Source organism: Lissotriton helveticus, chromosome 12, assembly GCF_964261635.1.
Source record: "Lissotriton helveticus chromosome 12, aLisHel1.1, whole genome shotgun sequence".
Classification (NCBI taxonomy): Eukaryota; Metazoa; Chordata; class Amphibia; order Caudata; family Salamandridae; genus Lissotriton; species Lissotriton helveticus.
In genome coordinates this window covers 326,829,124-326,849,446 of record NC_136073.1, presented here as the reverse complement: position 1 = coordinate 326,849,446, position 20,323 = coordinate 326,829,124, and the positions used below count along the sequence as shown (strand labels likewise).

Below are 20,323 nucleotides of genomic sequence, written 5' to 3'. Positions count from 1 at the left end.
TATTTTTTTGTCACTGCACCTTTGCAAAGCCTTGATAAATCAACCTCTGTGAGTTTTAATTCTAGCGGACACAAACTCAAAAGTGGGCACACTCCTGTGACATTCTGATATGGTCCTACATCCAGTTGCGATATGGCGACAATGAAGTTAACAGTTTGCTTCTCACTGAATCAACACTAAATGTTACTCATGGACAGAGGGTATCCTATTGTAAACGCCATTTTATTGTGGCCATTAAAATGCCATTCCCTTATTTCTGAGACCTCCCAAGCCAACTGGTGTTTCCCAAAAGAGGTGAATGCACCATAAATTGTACCAGCATATAAACACATCTTTATCAAGGACTGAGAAGTGGGTGGTACTGATGCAGACACTCAGGATTTCTATATTCCAAAACAATATATTATAAGACCCACTTCCAGAGGATACCATTTCTATGGGACTTTGATCAGACAATGGCAAAAGGCTATCTCACTATAGACATCTCGGTGCATCCCCCATGGTAAGGAGGGTTGCTCTGGGCGTCTGCTAAGAGTGATGCTTAATTGAGGAGTAATGAGTTTGGGCAATATGGAAGTGGTGTCACGGCATGAATGCCTGGATGAGACACCTAGCACACATTATAATTAATTTATGAGAATTATAGGCAGAAATCGAATGTATCAAACATGTTTCAGAAACCCTATAACCTATGTTTTTGGGTAGTCTGTGTGGCCAGCCCCACTGGTAGCATAGTACCACTACCAACAAACCCAATGAATGTGGTGGCAGATGGCAGTTGTGGTTGCACAACTGCCATCTGCCACCACATTCATTGAATGCAGATCTGTGAATAACTGCATACGAAAGAGCATGCATTTCTGTGAGGACAGAAAACAAAATATTAGATATGATGTTTAAAAACAAAAATGGACTCAGAGAATCGATATAAGATCAGAAGATGTTATTTAGAAGATGAGAATGTGATTTTGCATGACATATGTGTGAAGCATGTGCGGTATTGAACATGCACAACTTTCTACCTCTGAGACGTGTGTGTGGTCTTTCTGGATTTTCTTGCCCTTCCAAGTCATACAATTGTCACATCCAGTATGTTGGTTGATCTTACATTTGCCCATTGTATTCCCAATGGTCTTTTTTTTTTAATTGATGAGGTTGTTATATTGGGCATATGTGTCAACATTTTAATCAAGAGGCAGGTAGTAAGATAATATTGTGCCAGAATATCTGAGGAGGACTGTGAGTGAAACCCAGTAATATGAGTCAAGTTGAAGAGCATGTGGATCGGATGATGTACACTGTTTGCATGGGAAGACACATGAGCAGATATAAGATGAGGCTTGCGTTAGTTTCAATCCTTCCCTGGTCTTATGAGCGACGTCTCTTAAACAGATAGTCCATGCAGCATGTGAGGGTGCGTGATGTTGATGATGCGCCGATCCATGGAAATGAGTTATGTTATATTATGTTAATGGAATTTTTACCGCACACAGATATTCCAAAGAGTGTCCTGGCGCAAGCCTTGAGGGCGAAAGGGAAATAGATTTTAAAAAAAGGTACATTTTCAGAATTTTCTTTTAAAAAGGAGGGGTCCTGGATGCAACGGAGGGCCAAGGGAAGTGAATTCCAGGCCAAAGAAGCCTTAAAAGCAAGGAAACTGCCACCCATCCTTTGCAAACGAAAGCGAGGAACATGAGCTAGGAGTTGAGAGGCAGAACGCAGATGTCTGGTTGGAGTATAGAACATACAGGGTTTCTGCAGGTAGATTGGCCAGAATCATATAGGGCATGATGTGCCATAACCTGAGTTTTAAACCTAACTCACTCGGTTACGGGCAGCCAGTGGAGTGAGCGCAGATGCTGTCTTACGCTGCTTCTAATTGGGATGTTAAACAGAAGCCTGTCCGCCGCATTCTGGACTACCTGCAGTTTGTTAAGCAAGTAGCCCAATATGCCAATGTACAAAGCGTTGGCATAATCTATAAGCGAAAGAAACAGGGCCTGGGTAACAGTTTCTTTAGCTGCTCTAGGGAGAAGAGGGAGAGATCTCCTGAGGGATTTCAGGATTCTGAAGCCGTTCCCAGCGAGCCTCTTGATCTGCGTGGAACAGGAAAGATTCTCTTCAAACCAGATCCCCAGATTCTTGGTGGACAGTCATCCAGCCAAAGAGCGTGCCTAAACTGAGGGGCAAACTTCCATAAAGGAGAATTTTATATTTGTCTTTGTTATATTTTAACTGAGCAGCGGACAGCCAATTAAACACTGCTGTCAGGCAGTTTTTTGCAGAGGAGGTGTCGCACTCAGATTTTCCCCAGGCAAACAAAAGCTGGGTATCATGGCATATGCAATAATTTTGGCCCCCAGATCAGCATTCAATTGGACCAAGGGGGTAAGATAGATGTTAAAAAGAAGGGGGCTCAGGGAGGATCCCTACGGAACCCCTGTAGACACCCTCTGTGGGGAGGAAGTAAAAGGGGGGAACCAAACCTGTTGTGACTGTCCCGCTAAGAATAATTTCAACCAGCTCGAAGCAGTACCTGAGACACCCATATCAGTCAGTCGGACAAGCAGCATAGAGTGGGGAATGGTATCCAATGCTGCCGAGAGGTCTAGCAAAATCAAAGCTGCCCTTCTGCCAGAATCCAAGCATTTCCGAATGGCTTCAGAAACTTCCACTAGAGCTGACTCTGTGCTGTAGGAGGATCTGAACACAGATTGGGTGGGATGTAGAAAGCCCGCACTTTCAACGAAGTCAGAGAGCTGTCTGTTGACAACTTTTTCACAGACTTTCACCACACTGGGTAAAGGAGAAATGGGGAGATAACTCACAGGGTTCAGAGGATCTAGCTGTGTCTTTTTAAACAGCGGCAAAATCTTGGCCTGTTTCCATGCGATGGAATTAGGGCCATATGAATCAAGCAAATTCGCATTCGCAAAGGCCGAAATTCGCAGAATTTCGGCCTTTGCGAATGCGAATTTGCTAAAAGGTATGTATAAAGCAAAATCTGGTGCAAAACAAGAAATCGCAACATTTGCGATTCCTTATTTTGCAATTGCATTTAAGGAATCGCAAATTTTGCGATTCCTTAAATGCAATGTATGACGCAAATTTTTTTAGCAAAATGTCCTTAAGGAATCGCAAATTATCACCAACTTCTAGTTGATGGTAAGTTGTGAATTCCTTGAAAAATGCAAATGTTTGAATTTTTCAAAGTGCCATGTGACGCACATACATGCCCTAAGGGCATGTATGTGCGCCACATGTGCACCCATGCATATTTCAGGGGTGCAACAGGGTGTCCTTTGGACACCCCTGCACCCTTGAAATTATTCTCAATTTGCGATTAGCAAATTGTGAATCGCAAATTGAGAATAACTTCCCATTCATTCATATGGGCCTCCTAGCCCATAGAAATGAATGGGAAAGTATTCCTTAATTGCGATTCGCAATTTGCTAATAGCAATTAAGGAATTTTAAGAAATTGCAAAAAAAATGCGATTTTGTACATACATACCTATTTGCGATTCTCAAATAGCGATTTCTTAAAAATCGCTATTTGAGAAATGCAAATCAGGTTGATGATACATATGGCCCTAAGAGCCTCCTGGAGTGACAGGTTGAGAAGCTTGTTAACTTCTGGATTGACTGTCTCTGCAACTGAAGCCAGTAGTCTGGCTGCGCAAGGGTTGGACGGAGAGCCTGATTTCAAAAGCCTTAAGGACCGTAAGTGAGTCAGGCAAATCAATGGGCTTAAATTTCCAAAGGCAAGGTAGCGGCCGTTGCCTTGCTGCAAGTAGTGAAAGACGCCTGTATAGTGCGAATTTTAACAATAAAGAAACTTGAACGTTTCTCGTACCAGGCATTAGAAGAAGGGAGCGAAGTAGATTGAGATTTTGGGGCCAGAAAGCTCTGAACAATAGAAAACATTTCTTTAGAGTTATTACTGGCTTGACCGATGCGATCTATGTAGTAAAGGCTTTTGGCATGGGCTATAGCAGTATAATAGATTTTTTGGGTTTTCCTCAGAGTAAGCTTTGCCAACGACAAAATTCCCTGCACCACAATCGCTCCAATTTCTTACATTGCTGTTTAGGTTCTTTGAGTTCATGCATGAACCAGGGCTTTGAAGGTGAGTCTCCGGACTGCCTGTAAAGGGGCAAGGGGGAAAGGAGATCCATTGTTTGCGAGATCCAGCTGGTGAACTTAGGGAACACCCCCTCTAGGTCATTAGAAAGTGCTGGCTGTGAGCTAGCCAGGGTATGATTTAAGATAAGAGGGTCAATTTTAGCAGAGGCAGGGCTTTGATACATCCGGCCTAGTGTGTTAGTTCCATACCCCACCCCGGGAAAATAGGACAGGAAGTGGTCAGACAATGGCACCGGAAGAGGGTTCTCCACCATAATGGGGAAGTTAGAGCAAATAGGGTCCAGAATATGGCCACCTTGATGGGTAGGTAGGCTAACCCATTGAGTGAGCTGGACAAGGTTCAACGCATCTAGAAATTCCCGGGAATCCCCAGCGTCCACCTGATCTAGGTGGATATTCAGATACCCCAGAAATAGATAGTGGGAGAACCGTAGGACGTGGGGAACAATGACCTCCTCCAATGTTTTTAAAAAAGCCCCTTCTGGCCCAGGGGGCCTGAAGGCCAGAGTACCTCCCAGTGAGAAATGTGACAAAATGCAGATGCTGAAATCAAGAGCTTCACACTCTTCCAGCAATAAAGCTTCGCCACAGTGGAAGGTCCACTTATCTTTAAGGATAACTGCCACACCCCACCTCTGCCGTCTGTGCAGTCTGCTCTAAAGATCTTATAACCTTCTGGAATGGCCATTGTAATTATTGGATTGGAGAATTCATTCAGCCATGTCGCAGTAATGAACAGGAGATCAACTGGCTTGTCCGAAAGGAGGTCAGATATTTCCTGGTAGTGTTTCCTTAATGAGCGAGTATTAATCAAGGCAGCATGGATTAAGGGCCCCCTCTTACCAATGCCAGGCAAAGAACTGGGCTGAGAGGAGCAGACTAAACCAGAACTCACGCAGTAGCCGCTTTTAGAGCAGACAGGTGAGGGGTCCACTGACACCTCCCATCTGCTAGAGTAGGAGCAGGTGCGCAGGCATAGTCTCCACAGTTCATTGCTACTATACATCCGCCTGCTTTCGGTTTTTTGGGGGAAAACGGGCAGCATGGCTGGCGCTGGCCACTTCAGGGGCGCTGACGGCACAGACAGGCTTTCTTTAGGCACGCCCGCTGCACGCGTCCGCAAAGCACGCATACTAATGGGAAAATGCCTTTGACAACTAGAGAGCGCACTGCCCACAATGGCGTCTCAAGCTATCGACCAGAAAAAGGCCAAGGAGTGGTAGCCGGTCCGAGGTCCCTTACTCAGGTGAGTATGTTGGCAACTAAGATAGAGCCCCCCTATTAGAGTTCAGGCATCAAATTCATACAATGTATAAGCGCAACAGTAATTGACCAATAATACATTAAAAACGGATTAAAATAGTGTTAAAATAATGGCGGCAAAATTAAGGTGCAAATACGCAGATAATCATGTGCAAAGAAGCATAATAGCATGAAGAGCAAAGCCCATCAAGGCACTGGCATCCCCGCTGCGCGCGTACTTATGGGGAAATACCTTTGACAACTAGATAGCGCACTGCCTAAAATGTCATCGCTAGCTGTCGACCGGAAAAAGACCAAGGAGTGGTAGCCAGGCCGAGGACCCTAACTCAGGTGAGTATGTTGGCAACTAAGATAGAGCCCCCCCTATTAGAGTTCAGTCATCAAATTCATACAATGTATAAGCGCAACGGTAATTGACCATTAATGGATTAAAAACGCATTAAAATAGTGTTAAAATAATGGCTTCAAAATTAAGGTGCAAATACGCAGATAATCATGTAGAAAGAAGCATAATGGCATGAAGAGGAAAACCCCTCAAGGTACTGGTGTCTGCGAAGCGCACATACTTATAGGGAAATGGAAAAAAGAAGCAGAGAGGCGCACTCAATGAAATTAGTAATGCAAAACGTCCATTAAAAATTCAAATCTTCCATTTCCTTGAGTATATTCTTTATTTTCGTTCACATAAAAACGGCACAGCCAACGCGTTTCATCCCCAATTGTGCCTAGGGAATTTCGTCAGGGCTGAAAAAAGACATTTACATACATAAGTACTTGATTTATCCTGTGTTAAAAATTACATATAAAATGGAACAAGTCCAGGCTAGTAAGTGGAAAATATGATCCTTGCAACAAGACAAACTAGCAAAATATAAAATGAAACCAGAACAGACCAATAGATCCAGATACATTGAAAAGGTTTAGTATCTGCCATATGACAGAACTACTTATCCCCTTACAGGTGCATATGCTCCCTCACCAGTGCATTGCAACCACACAACCAATTCGAGCAATCATGCTTAGAACTGATGGAAAAAGAACCCAGGCTGTTTGGAGAGATAAACGCCTGGAGAACATTATAAAATCCATAAGGATTACCATTTCCATAGGGGTGATGTGTGGTCAAGACGACCATAGTCCAAAGTCCACCAAAAAAGAAGGATAACCCGTGAGAAAAAAAGGGAAGAAAACCATTAAGACACCCTTTATAAAATTGAAGAAAGTCCACACCTCAGTGACCCAAAAGAACTTGAAGAACCCCAAATAACGTGACTACATAAGTTGCATTATGTCGCTCACCATATACGTAACAAGCCGGTTAATGCGGTGGTCCTAGAGAAGGATGCTTGTGGAAGCTGATGTAATAAAGGTCACAGTGGGTCACGGAGTTTTCCTAGAGCAAAAATACAATATTATGGTATATACTAATGGCTCTTATTAGCCCCCATGCTGGGGCAAGATATCCAATACATGACAAGACAAGATGAATTTCTCTATGTGCCCGTAAGGGTGAATGATGTCCCGACATGCATGCTTGTCCATGATTGTGTATTTAGAGGAGGACCCCGTACACATAAGTGTAAGTGCAAACATATCCTAAATCAGGATATGCCCCTGGCAATAACCAGCGAGAAGAGGGAGTCGGATAACCCAAGACCAAAATAAAATAAAACGGTACCATGTTATATCGTTCGTAACCATAAGTGACAATATACCTGAGCAAAATGAGCCACTCAGGTCCGGTTCAGACTAGAAAATCGCGTCCCGCCGGTTAACTGAAGATGTGACTAGGAATGGACCAGGTATCAGTTGATCCTGGGCCCCTGTTTATAGTCACTGAAAAGAATCAGAAAAATATATATTAAGTAAGGTGCCGCATATAATTACACGGCAGGCTTAAAAGAGAAAACGACCAAGTCATCAGGCATATACTAGGGGTTAAACCACAAGCAGATATGAGTTACAGTATAAAATATAAGTGCCCATTATGATATCTAATGGACAGTCGGTTACTATAGACCAAATTGCCAGTAAGTTGATAGCGCCACTGGATCCAATAGATCGGGCGCAAAGGTCGGTGGTGAAATGTAATAAAATGAATATGCAAACATGAGGGTCATTACGATGATCACTAAGTGTTTATCTCGTCTGGAACAGTAAAATGAATATGCAAACATGAGGGTCTTTACGATGATCACTAAGTATTTATCTCGTCTGGAATGTAGGATATAAAGGGTTCCACATAACCCCCTCCCCTGCCAGGAAACGCATACCAATATAAAAAACATCAGCCCCCATAATGTACAATTGTTCTTCCCGCTTACATGTGGTAACTTGCGGGGATTGAGCTCCAAAAGTAAATCGGCGTGCTCCGGGCACAATCCGGTATCTGTAGTCAGGTCTCCGCGTAGTAGTGAACAGTACCTGCAGGTTACCGAACATATTAGAATATCCACTGATGCGGACAAAACAAAAACAAAAACGATCACGCGACAACGGGAGACATATGCACATTACTCGCGTACCTCTGATATGGTAGCTGTTCGTCGCTGCTCCTCCTCACGGATTAGTGGAAGCGAGGAGAGGTCAGTCAACGCCATATTTAAAAGTACGGCGTACCGTTGCCTTCAATTACTCACGTGATGCCGAAACCAACTGGATTCGTTTCGGAGGATGCCGTGCCCGCAAGGGCGGCCATTTGTAAGTGTAGCGGGAGGTGGCATGCTTCTAATGTCATGATTTACCAGACCTCATATTTTATCAAGGAAGCGTAACCATTATAGATATATTAATGTTACGCAAAATTACATAAAAATAGGATGCTATATATATCCCAGAGAATATTTATCTTAAAAATTATAAATAAAATACATCATAAGCATTTTAGCGTAATTTAGTACACTATAATTCGTATAATGTGCGAAAGTAAAGCACATTGTCACCCTGATAAGTTTTTAGGGGTAGAATTAGGTTGCCTAAAATCCAGATAGACGGCACGCAATCCCCGTTAATCGTCGCGGCCATCTTAAATTAGTCAAAACTATGCACCCATTACCTATCAGGTGCAAATTCAAAAGGAAAAACCAAGAGTACAGTGACGGTGAAAGATCATTTCCCAAGTGCAGTGCTTTTCATAAAAAGTGAAGTCATACTTACAGTGCATTTAGTAAAGAAAGATAAAAAAAGAAAAAGAAAAGAAGAAAAACAGCCGGGTTGAGGTACCGTGCCTTTGAGAGATAAACATGCCACATTGGATCCAACCCCCTGCTGAGTGTTCAGACATGTGGTTGATGGATTCCCCCTAGGAAAGAACCACTGGCAACGGTCCAATATATCACAGAATATATACAGTATATATACAGTACATGGAGAGACAGTATCACATTAATAGAAGAAACCATGTAATGTGCACTTTATACAGAGTGTGTTTTGGAAATACTACGAAGCTCAATATTTCATTTCCAAAATTGCTAAGTCTGACCAGAGGGAATTCATTATTGCAGTTAATTTCTTGCGTTATAATATGGCGTACTCTCACTCATACTGGGGTAATGGCTCAGATGGTGTTACCATTATTATGCGTTCTATGTTAAGAAATGGTGGAGCTCTTTGTCCGTGTTATGCCCCATTTGTGTCGCCCGCAAGCGACAAATCCACTTTGCTTCCCTCTGCCTAACAGCTAGTTCACGATCACCCCCCCTTTTATCTTGAGGTATATGATCAATACCATGAAACCAAAAAGAGGTATCATGTGGATGTTTCTCACCATAGTGTGAGCTAACTGGGTAACGTTTGTCTTTACAAATGATTGCCCTTCGATGTTCTTGGATTCTCATTTTAAGTGGGCGGATGGTACTTCCCACATAAATGATATTACATCCACATCCCAAAACGTAAATTACATGTGTGGTATTACAGTTGATGAAGCTGTTTATTTTGTAATTTTTTAATGTGTTATACCTGAAGTTGGTGGTTTTATTTAGGCCCGAATTGCAGATTATACACGATCCGCATGTGTAGAAGCCCAAGGGTTGAGATGGAAACCATGAGTCGCGTGGGGTAGTTGTATAACTTTCACATAGATCGTCCCTAAGGGATTTACCCTTTCTATATGAAACAAGTGGTCTGTTAGGTAATACATCCCGTAGACCCGGAGCGTTTTGCAAGATCCCCCAGTGCTTTCTGAGTACATTATGGACTTTATTGCTGTTAGCATTGTATTGAGTCGTAAAGGTTATGCTATTGTTCCTCTTCTTCCGTTTGGTGGAATTGGCATGCGGTGTCGTCAACAAAGTGTCTTCCCTCTGTAAGTTCCTTGCCTTCTGTATCGCTACATCCACCACCTTTTTGTCATAACCTCTTTTGAGGAACCTGTTGCTTGTGATGGTAAGATTTTGAGCAAAAACATGATCTTCACTGCAATTCCTGCGCATTCTTACCATCTCACCGTACGGTATGTTGTTAATTACCGAACGGGGATGGGCGCTGTCCGCATGTAATACTGCGTTACATGAGGTTTCCTTCCTGTATAGACTGCTTTGTACTACATTCTCTTTGACATAAAAATGAATGTCTAAGAAATTGATAGTTTCTTTACTGTGTGTCATGGTCAGCTTTACATTATAATTGTTGTTATTCAGATACGTATGGAATTGATGTAGGGAATCCACGGAACCTGACCAGAGAACTATGATGTCATCTATGTACCTCCCCCAGAATACGATATGTTCAATCCAGGGGGAGGCACATCTGTTCCAAGCATGCATCCTTTCAAAGTGGCCCATAAATATACAGGCATACGATGGAGCAGCCTTCGAACCCATAGCCGTACCACGGGTTTGGTGATACCAGACAGAGTCATGTAAAAAGTAATTGTTGTTCAGAATTATGTCTGTCATCTCTAGTATCATGTTGTTGAAATCATGCTTATCAGCTGGTTCCCGGTCCAAGAACGATTGTAAGGCCTTCATGCCCATGTCTCTATGGATACAAGTATATAGACTCTCAACGTCAAATGTGACGAATGAGAGTTCATCTGACCATTGGAAGTTGTTTAGCTTGGCGAGAATGTCTTTGCTGTCCCTTATATAGGAAGGGAGGTCCACCACATATTTTTGTAAGTGGAGATCCACAAATTCTGAAATTTTCTCAGTGGGAGACCCGACCCCAGAAATGATAGGGCGTCCCGGTGGAAAGGCCCCCCCCTTATGCACTTTAGGCAAGATGTATATACAGGGGAATCTTGGCTTAGTCACCCTGAGATATTTTGCTTCATCCTCTGATAGAAGCCCAGTCTCCTTCCATTCTAGCAATTTTGCTGTTATCATGCCAGTCACTGCGTTGGTGGGATTATGGGAAATGCGTTTATAACAATTTTTGTCACCAAGCTGGCGATTAATTTCAGTCATGTAGTCACCATGATTCATTACCACAACATTACCGCCTTTGTCCGCCTCTTTGATAACTATAGTTTTGTCTGCCTTCAGATTTTCGAGGGCTTGTCGCTGTTTGGCGGTAATGTTGTGGTTAGGAATGGTAGAAAGTGCTCCAGTGTCCTCCAGTTTGTAAAGGTCTGCAGACACCTTTTCATGAAAGGTATCAATACTTGGATGATAATTGAAGGTGGGAGTGAACGTAGACTTGCATTTAAGTTGACTGTCCATGCTATAGTCCTGTTCTATTTCCAAGTCCCTTAACATAGTAGTCATGTCCCGTTCATGTTCCTCATCTAGATTGTAAAGTAATAATGCAGTGCGGATGTCTGCTACTGTATGTGGTACTAGTGAAGGGGCCCCTCTCTGTGCTGGAACCCTGGGTGTCTGATGTGAGAAAAAATCTTTTAATTTCAAAAGTCTGATGAACTTGAAAAGATCAATATGTACAAGAGTCAAATCACCATATTGGGATGGACAAAAGCTGAGGCCTTTACTCAGGACAGATAGTTCATTTTCATCAAGCACTTTATTTGACAGGTTAACAATCTTTAGATCTGTATTACATTCTGAGACACCAAGTTCTTGGATAGGAATGGAAAGAGGTATCACTTCTGTTTGGCTCCCATCCCTGTTTTGGGTATTGCCCCTGTCTCTGTACCTGGCCGTTGCCCGCCTTCCGCCCCTCCTTGTCTCAGTGGGGCCCTTGGGGGTTTGGCTTGCTCCTTTTTCTGCTGTAAGCGATTGCTCGTGCGTATTTTTGCCAACTCTTTTTGGAAAGAGGAGGCCCCCTCTCCTAAAGGGAGCTCAGTTATTGAATTGGATCTGACGCTATTCAAGGAGGCATTAGAAGCGCCACTCTCAGATCGCGTTTCCTCACTTGCTTCCCTTTCCTCACGCACTCTCTTTCTTTCCTCTGTCCCTTGAGCCTGGTCAAATTTTTTGGCGAACGTATAAATTCGACCATCTTTGTAGTCCCTGTCGTCTCGCCTTATCTTTTTTAATTTCTTTTCTTTTAAATAAATTTGGTGTTCATCCATGACTTTTTTTAGGATGGCAAAGTTCTTCTCTATAAGATCTTTTTGTTCCAATCCATTGATTTCCGTTATCAGTATGTCTATCTCGGCCATCAATTTATCGCCTTTTTCTTGGGCATGACGGATCAATATCCTCATCATGACCTCTGATGCAAGTTCCAGATTACCCTCCCACTCTTTGAGTAGATCCTCTCCTAGATCTTCAAAAGTTGGGAATAATAAGATTCTTAAGCCCCTAGGGACTTTTTTATTCGATAGATATTGAGTGAGGGTAGCCCCATCCCACCAGCGTGAGAGTTCTAATTTTTTCAAACGCTCTAATTTGAGGAATAGGGTTTTGAGACTAGGTTTTCCAGTTTCTGCTAAGTTGGATGTTTCGTTGGATCTACTGGGGCCAAACAGGTTGAGAGCCATTTCCTCCCTTCCATCAACAAATTTAGGCATACTTGTAAAGTTAGATGTTACAAATAAAGTAGAGTGCAAAACAGTCAATTCCTAAGAATCTGAACAATAAACCAAAGCACACAGCAGCAGACCAAGGTTTCGCACATCAACTTTGCCTGTTTCACAGTTATTAGGTGGTGCTGCTACTCTCACCATCCGCTGCCAGGGATGTATATCATAGCAATAGAAAAAAGAAGCAGAGAGGCGCACTCAATGAAATTAGTAATGCAAAACGTCCATTAAAAATTCAAATCTTCCATTTCCTTGAGTATATTCTTTATTTTCGTTCACATAAAAACGGCACAGCCAACGCGTTTCATCCCCAATTGTGCCTAGGGAATTTCGTCAGGGCTGAAAAAAGACATTTACATACATAAGTACTTGATTTATCCTGTGTTAAAAATTACATATAAAATGGAACAAGTCCAGGCTAGTAAGTGGAAAATATGATCCTTGCAACAAGACAAACTAGCAAAATATAAAATGAAACCAGAACAGACCAATAGATCCAGATACATTGAAAAGGTTTAGTATCTGCCATATGACAGAACTACTTATCCCCTTACAGGTGCATATGCTCCCTCACCAGTGCATTGCAACCACACAACCAATTCGAGCAATCATGCTTAGAACTGATGGAAAAAGAACCCAGGCTGTTTGGAGAGATAAACGCCTGGAGAACATTATAAAATCCATAAGGATTAACATTTCCATAGGGGTGGTGTGTGGTCAAGACGACCATAGTCCAAAGTCCACCAAAAAAGATAACCCGTGAGAAAAAAAGGGAAGAAAACCATTAAGACACCCTTTATAAAATTGAAGAAAGTCCACACCTCAGTGACCCAAAAGAACTTGAAGAACCCCAAATAACGTGACTACATAAGTTGCATTATGTCGCTCACCATATACGTAACAAGCCGGTTAATGCGGTGGTCCTAGAGAAGGATGCTTGTGGAAGCTGATGTAATAAAGGTCACAGTGGGTCACGGAGTTTTCCTAGAGCAAAAATACAATATTATGGTATATACTAATGGCTCTTATTAGCCCCCATGCTGGGGCAAGATATCCAATACATGACAAGACAAGATGAATTTCTCTATGTGCCCGTAAGGGTGAATGATGTCCCGACATGCATGCTTGTCCATGATTGTGTATTTAGAGGAGGACCCCGTACACATAAGTGTAAGTGCAAACATATCCTAAATCAGGATATGCCCCTGGCAATAACCAGCGAGAAGAGGGAGTCGGATAACCCAAGACCAAAATAAAATAAAACGGTACCATGTTATATCGTTCGTAACCATAAGTGACAATATACCTGAGCAAAATGAGCCACTCAGATCCGGTTCAGACTAGAAAATCGCGTCCCGCCGGTTAACTGAAGATGTGACTAGGAATGGACCAGGTATCAGTTGATCCTGGGCCCCTGTTTATAGTCACTGAAAAGAATCAGAAAAATATATATTAAGTAAGGTGCCGCATATAATTACACGGCAGGCTTAAAAGAGAAAACGACCAAGTCATCAGGCATATACTAGGGGTTAAACCACAAGCAGATATGAGTTACAGTATAAAATATAAGTGCCCATTATGATATCTAATGGACAGTCGGTTACTATAGACCAAATTGCCAGTAAGTTGATAGCGCCACTGGATCCAATAGATCGGGCGCAAAGGTCGGTGGTGAAATGTAATAAAATGAATATGCAAACATGAGGGTCATTACGATGATCACTAAGTGTTTATCTCGTCTGGAACAGTAAAATGAATATGCAAACATGAGGGTCTTTACGATGATCACTAAGTATTTATCTCGTCTGGAATGTAGGATATAAAGGGTTCCACATAACCCCCTCCCCTGCCAGGAAACGCATACCAATATAAAAAACATCAGCCCCCATAATGTACAATTGTTCTTCCCGCTTACATGTGGTAACTTGCGGGGATTGAGCTCCAAAAGTAAATCGGCGTGCTCCGGGCACAATCCGGTATCTGTAGTCAGGTCTCCGCGTAGTAGTGAACAGTACCTGCAGGTTACCGAACATATTAGAATATCCACTGATGCGGACAAAACAAAAACAAAAACGATCACGCGACAACGGGAGACATATGCACATTACTCGCGTACCTCTGATATGGTAGCTGTTCGTCGCTGCTCCTCCTCACGGATTAGTGGAAGCGAGGAGAGGTCAGTCAACGCCATATTTAAAAGTACGGCGTACCGTTGCCTTCAATTACTCACGTGATGCCGAAACCAACTGGATTCGTTTCGGAGGATGCCGTACCCGCAAGGGCGGCCATTTGTAAGTGTAGCGGGAGGTGGCATGCTTCTAATGTCATGATTTACCAGACCTCATATTTTATCAAGGAAGCGTAACCATTATAGATATATTAATGTTACGCAAAATTACATAAAAATAGGATGCTATATATATCCCAGAGAAAATTTATCTTAAAAATTATAAATAAAATACATCATAAGCATTTTAGCGTAATTTAGTACACTATAATTCGTATAATGTGCGAAAGTAAAGCACATTGTCACCCTGATAAGTTTTTAGGGGTAGAATTAGGTTGCCTAAAATCCAGATAGACGGCACGCAATCCCCGTTAATCGGCGCGGCCATCTTAAATTAGTCAAAACTATGCACCCATTACCTATCAGGTGCAAATTCAAAAGGAAAAACCAAGAGTACAGTGACGGTGAAAGATCATTTCCCAAGTGCAGTGCTTTTCATAAAAAGTGAAGTCATACTTACAGTGCATTTAGTAAAGAAAGATAAAAAAAGAAAAAGAAAAGAAGAAAAACAGCCGGGTTGAGGTACCGTGCCTTTGAGAGATAAACATGCCACATTGGAACCAACCCCCTGCTGAGTGTTCAGACATGTGGTTGATGGATTCCCCCTAGGAAAGAACCACTGGCAACGGTCCAATATATCACAGAATATATACAGTATATATACAGTACATGGAGAGACAGTATCACATTAATAGAAGAAACCATGTAATGTGCACTTTATACAGAGTGTGTTTTGGAAATACTACGAAGCTCAATATTTCATTTCCAAAATTGCTAAGTCTGACCAGAGGGAATTCATTATTGCAGTTAATTTCTTGCGTTATAATATGGCGTACTCTCACTCATACTGGGGTAATGGCTCAGATGGTGTTACCATTATTATGCGTTCTATGTTAAGAAATGGTGGAGCTCTTTGTCCGTGTTATGCCCCATTTGTGTCGCCCGCAAGCGACAAATCCACTTTGCTTCCCTCTGCCTAACAGCTAGTTCACGATCACCCCCCCTTTTATCTTGAGGTATATGATCAATACCATGAAACCAAAAAGAGGTATCATGTGGATGTTTCTCACCATAGTGTGAGCTAACTGGGTAACGTTTGTCTTTACAAATGATTGCCCTTCGATGTTCTTGGATTCTCATTTTAAGTGGGCGGATGGTACTTCCCACATAAATGATATTACATCCACATCTAGATCCCCTAGATGACATCATAGTTCTCTGGTCAGGTTCCGTGGATTCCCTACATCAATTCCATACGTATCTGAATAACAACAATTATAATGTAAAGCTGACCATGACACACAGTAAAGAAACTATCAATTTCTTAGACATTCATTTTTATGTCAAAGAGAATGTAGTACAAAGCAGTCTATACAGGAAGGAAACCTCATGTAACGCAGTATTACATGCGGACAGCGCCCATCCCCGTTCGGTAATTAACAACATACCGTACGGTGAGATGGTAAGAATGCGCAGGAATTGCAGTGAAGATCATGTTTTTGCTCAAAATCTTACCATCACAAGCAACAGGTTCCTCAAAAGAGGTTATGACAAAAAGGTGGTGGATGTAGCGATACAGAAGGCAAGGAACTTACAGAGGGAAGACACTTTGTTGACGACACCGCATGCCAATTCCACCAAACGGAAGAAGAGGAACAATAGCATAACCTTTACGACTCAATACAATGCTAACAGCAATAAAGTCCATAATGTACTCAGAAAGCACTGGGGGATCTTGCAAAACGCTCCGGGTCTACGGGATGTATTACCTAACAGACCACTTGTTTCATATAGAAAGGGTAAATCCCTTAGGGACGATCTATGTGAAAGTTATACAACTACCCCACGCGACTCATGGTTTCCATCTCAACCCTTGGGCTTCTACACATGCGGATCGTGTATAATCTGCAATTCGGGCCTAAATAAAACCACCAACTTCAGGTATAACACATTAAAAAATTACAAAATAAACAGCTTCATCAACTGTAATACCACACATGTAATTTACGTTTTGGGATGTGGATGTAATATCATTTATGTGGGAAGTACCATCCGCCCACTTAAAATGAGAATCCAAGAACATCGAAGGGCAATCATTTGTAAAGACAAACGTTACCCAGTTAGCTCACACTATGGTGAGAAACATCCACATGATACCTCTTTTTGGTTTCATGGTATTGATCATATACCTCAAGATAAAAGGGGGGGTGATCGTGAACTAGCTGTTAGGCAGAGGGAAGCAAAGTGGATTTGTCGCTTGCGGGCGACACAAATGGGGCATAACACGGACAAAGAGCTCCACCATTTCTTAACATAGAACGCATAATAATGGTAACACCATCTGAGCCATTACCCCAGTATGAGTGAGAGTACGCCATATTATAACGCAAGAAATTAACTGCAATAATGAATTCCCTCTGGTCAGACTTAGCAATTTTGGAAATGAAATATTGAGCTTCGTAGTATTTCCAAAACACACTCTGTATAAAGTGCACATTACATGGTTTCTTCTATTAATGTGATACTGTCTCTCCATGTACTGTATATATACTGTATATATTCTGTGATATATTGGACCGTTGCCAGTGGTTCTTTCCTAGGGGGAATCCATCAACCACATGTCTGAACACTCAGCAGGGGGTTGGATCCAATGTGGCATGTTTATCTCTCAAAGGCACGGTACCTCAACCCGGCTGTTTTTCTTCTTTTCTTTTTCTTTTTTTATCTTTCTTTACTAAATGCACTGTAAGTATGACTTCACTTTTTATGAAAAGCACTGCACTTGGGAAATGATCTTTCACCGTCACTGTACTCTTGGTTTTTCCTTTTGAATTTGCACCTGATAGGTAATGGGTGCATAGTTTTGACTAATTTAAGATGGCCGCGATGATTAACGGGGATTGCGTGCCGTCTATCTGGATTTTAGGCAACCTAATTCTACCCCTAAAAACTTATCAGGGTGACAATGTGCTTTACTTTCGCACATTATACGAATTATAGTGTACTAAATTACGCTAAAATGCTTATGATGTATTTTATTTATAATTTTTAAGATAAATATTCTCTGGGATATATATAGCATCCTATTTTTATGTAATTTTGCGTAACATTAATATATCTATAATGGTTACGCTTCCTTGATAAAATATGAGGTCTGGTAAATCATGACATTAGAAGCATGCCACCTCCCGCTACACTTACAAATGGCCGCCCTTGCGGGCACGGCATCCTCCGAAACGAATCCAGTTGGTTTCGGCATCACGTGAGTAATTGAAGGCAACGGTACGCCGTACTTTTAAATATGGCGTTGACTGACCTCTCCTCGCTTCCACTAATCCGTGAGGAGGAGCAGCGACGAACAGCTACCATATCAGAGGTACGCGAGTAATGTGCATATGTCTCCCGTTGTCGCGTGATCGTTTTTGTTTTTGTTTTGTCCGCATCAGTGGATATTCTAATATGTTCGGTAACCTGCAGGTACTGTTCACTACTACGCGGAGACCTGACTACAGATACCGGATTGTGCCCGGAGCACGCCGATTTACTTTTGGAGCTCAATCCCCGCAAGTTACCACATGTAAGCGGGAAGAACAATTGTACATTATGGGGGCTGATGTTTTTTATATTGGTATGCGTTTCCTGGCAGGGGAGGGGGTTATGTGGAACCCTTTATATCCTACATTCCAGACGAGATAAATACTTAGTGATCATCGTAAAGACCCTCATGTTTGCATATTAATTTTACTGTTCCAGACGAGATAAACACTTAGTGATCATCGTAATGACCCTCATGTTTGCATATTCATTTTATTACATTTCACCACCGACCTTTGCGCCCGATCTATTGGATCCAGTGGCGCTATCAACTTACTGGCAATTTGGTCTATAGTAACCGACTGTCCATTAGATATCATAATGGGCACTTATATTTTATACTGTAACTCATATCTGCTTGTGGTTTAACCCCTAGTATATGCCTGATGACTTGGTCGTTTTCTCTTTTAAGCCTGCCGTGTAATTATATGCGGCACCTTACTTAATATATATTTTTCTGATTCTTTTCAGTGACTATAAACAGGGGCCCAGGATCAACTGATACCTGGTCCATTCCTAGTCACATCTTCAGTTAACCGGCGGGACGCGATTTTCTAGTCTGAACCGGACCTGAGTGGCTCATTTTGCTCAGGTATATTGTCACTTATGGTTACGAACGATATAACATGGTACCGTTTTATTTTATTTTGGTCTTGGGTTATCCGACTCCCTCTTCTCGCTGGTTATTGCCAGGGGCATATCCTGATTTAGGATATGTTTGCACTTACACTTATGTGTACGGGGTCCTCCTCTAAATACACAATCATGGACAAGCATGCATGTCGGGACATCATTCACCCTTACGGGCACATAGAGAAATTCATCTTGTCTTGTCATGTATTGGATATCTTGCCCCAGCATGGGGGCTAATAAGAGCCATTAGTATATACCATAATATTGTATTTTTGCTCTAGGAAAACTCCGTGACCCACTGTGACCTTTATTACATCAGCTTCCACAAGCATCCTTCTCTAGGACCACCGCATTAACCGGCTTGTTACGTATATGGTGAGCGACATAATGCAACTTATGTAGTCACGTTATTTGGGGTTCTTCAAGTTCTTTTGGGTCACTGAGGTGTGGACTTTCTTCAATTTTATAAAGGGTGTCTTAATGGTTTTCTTCCCTTTTTTTCTCACGGGTTATCTTTTTTGGTGGACTTTGGACTATGGTCGTCTTGACCACACACCACCCCTATGGAAATGTTAATCCTTATGGATTTTATAATGTTCTCCAGGCGTTTATCTCTCCAAACAGCCTGGGTTCTTTTTCCATCAGTTCTAAGCATGATTGCTCGAATTGGTTGTGTGGTTGCAATGCACTGGTGAGGGAGCATATGCACCTGTAAGGGGATAAGTAGTTCTGTCATATGGCAGATACTAAACCTTTTCAATGTATCTGGATCTATTGGTCTGTTCTGGTTTCATTTTATATTTTGCTAGTTTGTCTTGTTGCAAGGATCATATTTTCCACTTACTAGCCTGGACTTGTTCCATTTTATATGTAATTTTTAACACAGGATAAATCAAGTACTTATGTATGTAAATGTCTTTTTTCAGCCCTGACGAAATTCCCTAGGCACAATTGGGGATGAAACGCGTTGGCTGTGCCGTTTTTATGTGAACGAAAATAAAGAATATACTCAAGGAAATGGAAGATTTGAATTTTTAATGGACGTTTTGCATTACTAATTTCATTGAGTGCGCCTCTCTGCTTCTTTTTTCTATTGCTATGATATACATCCCTGGCAGCGGATGGTGAGAGTAGCAGCACCACCTAATAACTGTGAAACAGGCAAAGTTGATGTGCGAAACCTTGGTCTGCTGCTGTGTGCTTTGGTTTATTGTTCAGACTTATAGAGAAATGCCTTTGACAACTAGAGAGCGCACTGCCCTAAATGGTGTCTCTAGCTGTCGACCGGAAAAAGACCAAAGAGTGGTAGCCGGTCCGAGGTCCCTAACTCAGGTGAGTATGTTGGCAACTAAGATAGAGCCCCCTAATAGTCCGCGAAGTGATCCAGTTCCACTACCAGGCATACTGGTGTATTTCTTATTTACACACCGTTTGCTATCCCTGACTTACATTGTACTCACCAGATCAATGAGTTA

At 42.0% G+C, this 20,323-nt stretch overlaps 2 long non-coding RNA genes across 2 annotated transcripts; one reads left to right on the top strand and one right to left on the bottom strand.

Annotated features, from left to right (window-relative positions):
* Positions 1-6,062: 6,062 nt before the first annotated feature.
* On the bottom strand, positions 6,063-7,804 carry LOC144798803 (uncharacterized). The gene is made up of 4 exons (XR_013603653.1): positions 7,734-7,804; positions 7,125-7,245; positions 6,709-6,802; positions 6,063-6,153 (listed from the first exon to the last, which is right to left on the bottom strand). It is a non-coding gene; the product is annotated as an uncharacterized LOC144798803 (long non-coding RNA).
* A 10,323-nt stretch (positions 7,805-18,127) lies between these two features.
* LOC144798655 (uncharacterized) lies at positions 18,128-19,865 on the top strand. Its single transcript, XR_013603598.1, has 4 exons — positions 18,128-18,198; positions 18,687-18,807; positions 19,130-19,223; positions 19,775-19,865. It is a non-coding gene; the product is annotated as an uncharacterized LOC144798655 (long non-coding RNA).
* Positions 19,866-20,323: the final 458 nt, after the last annotated feature.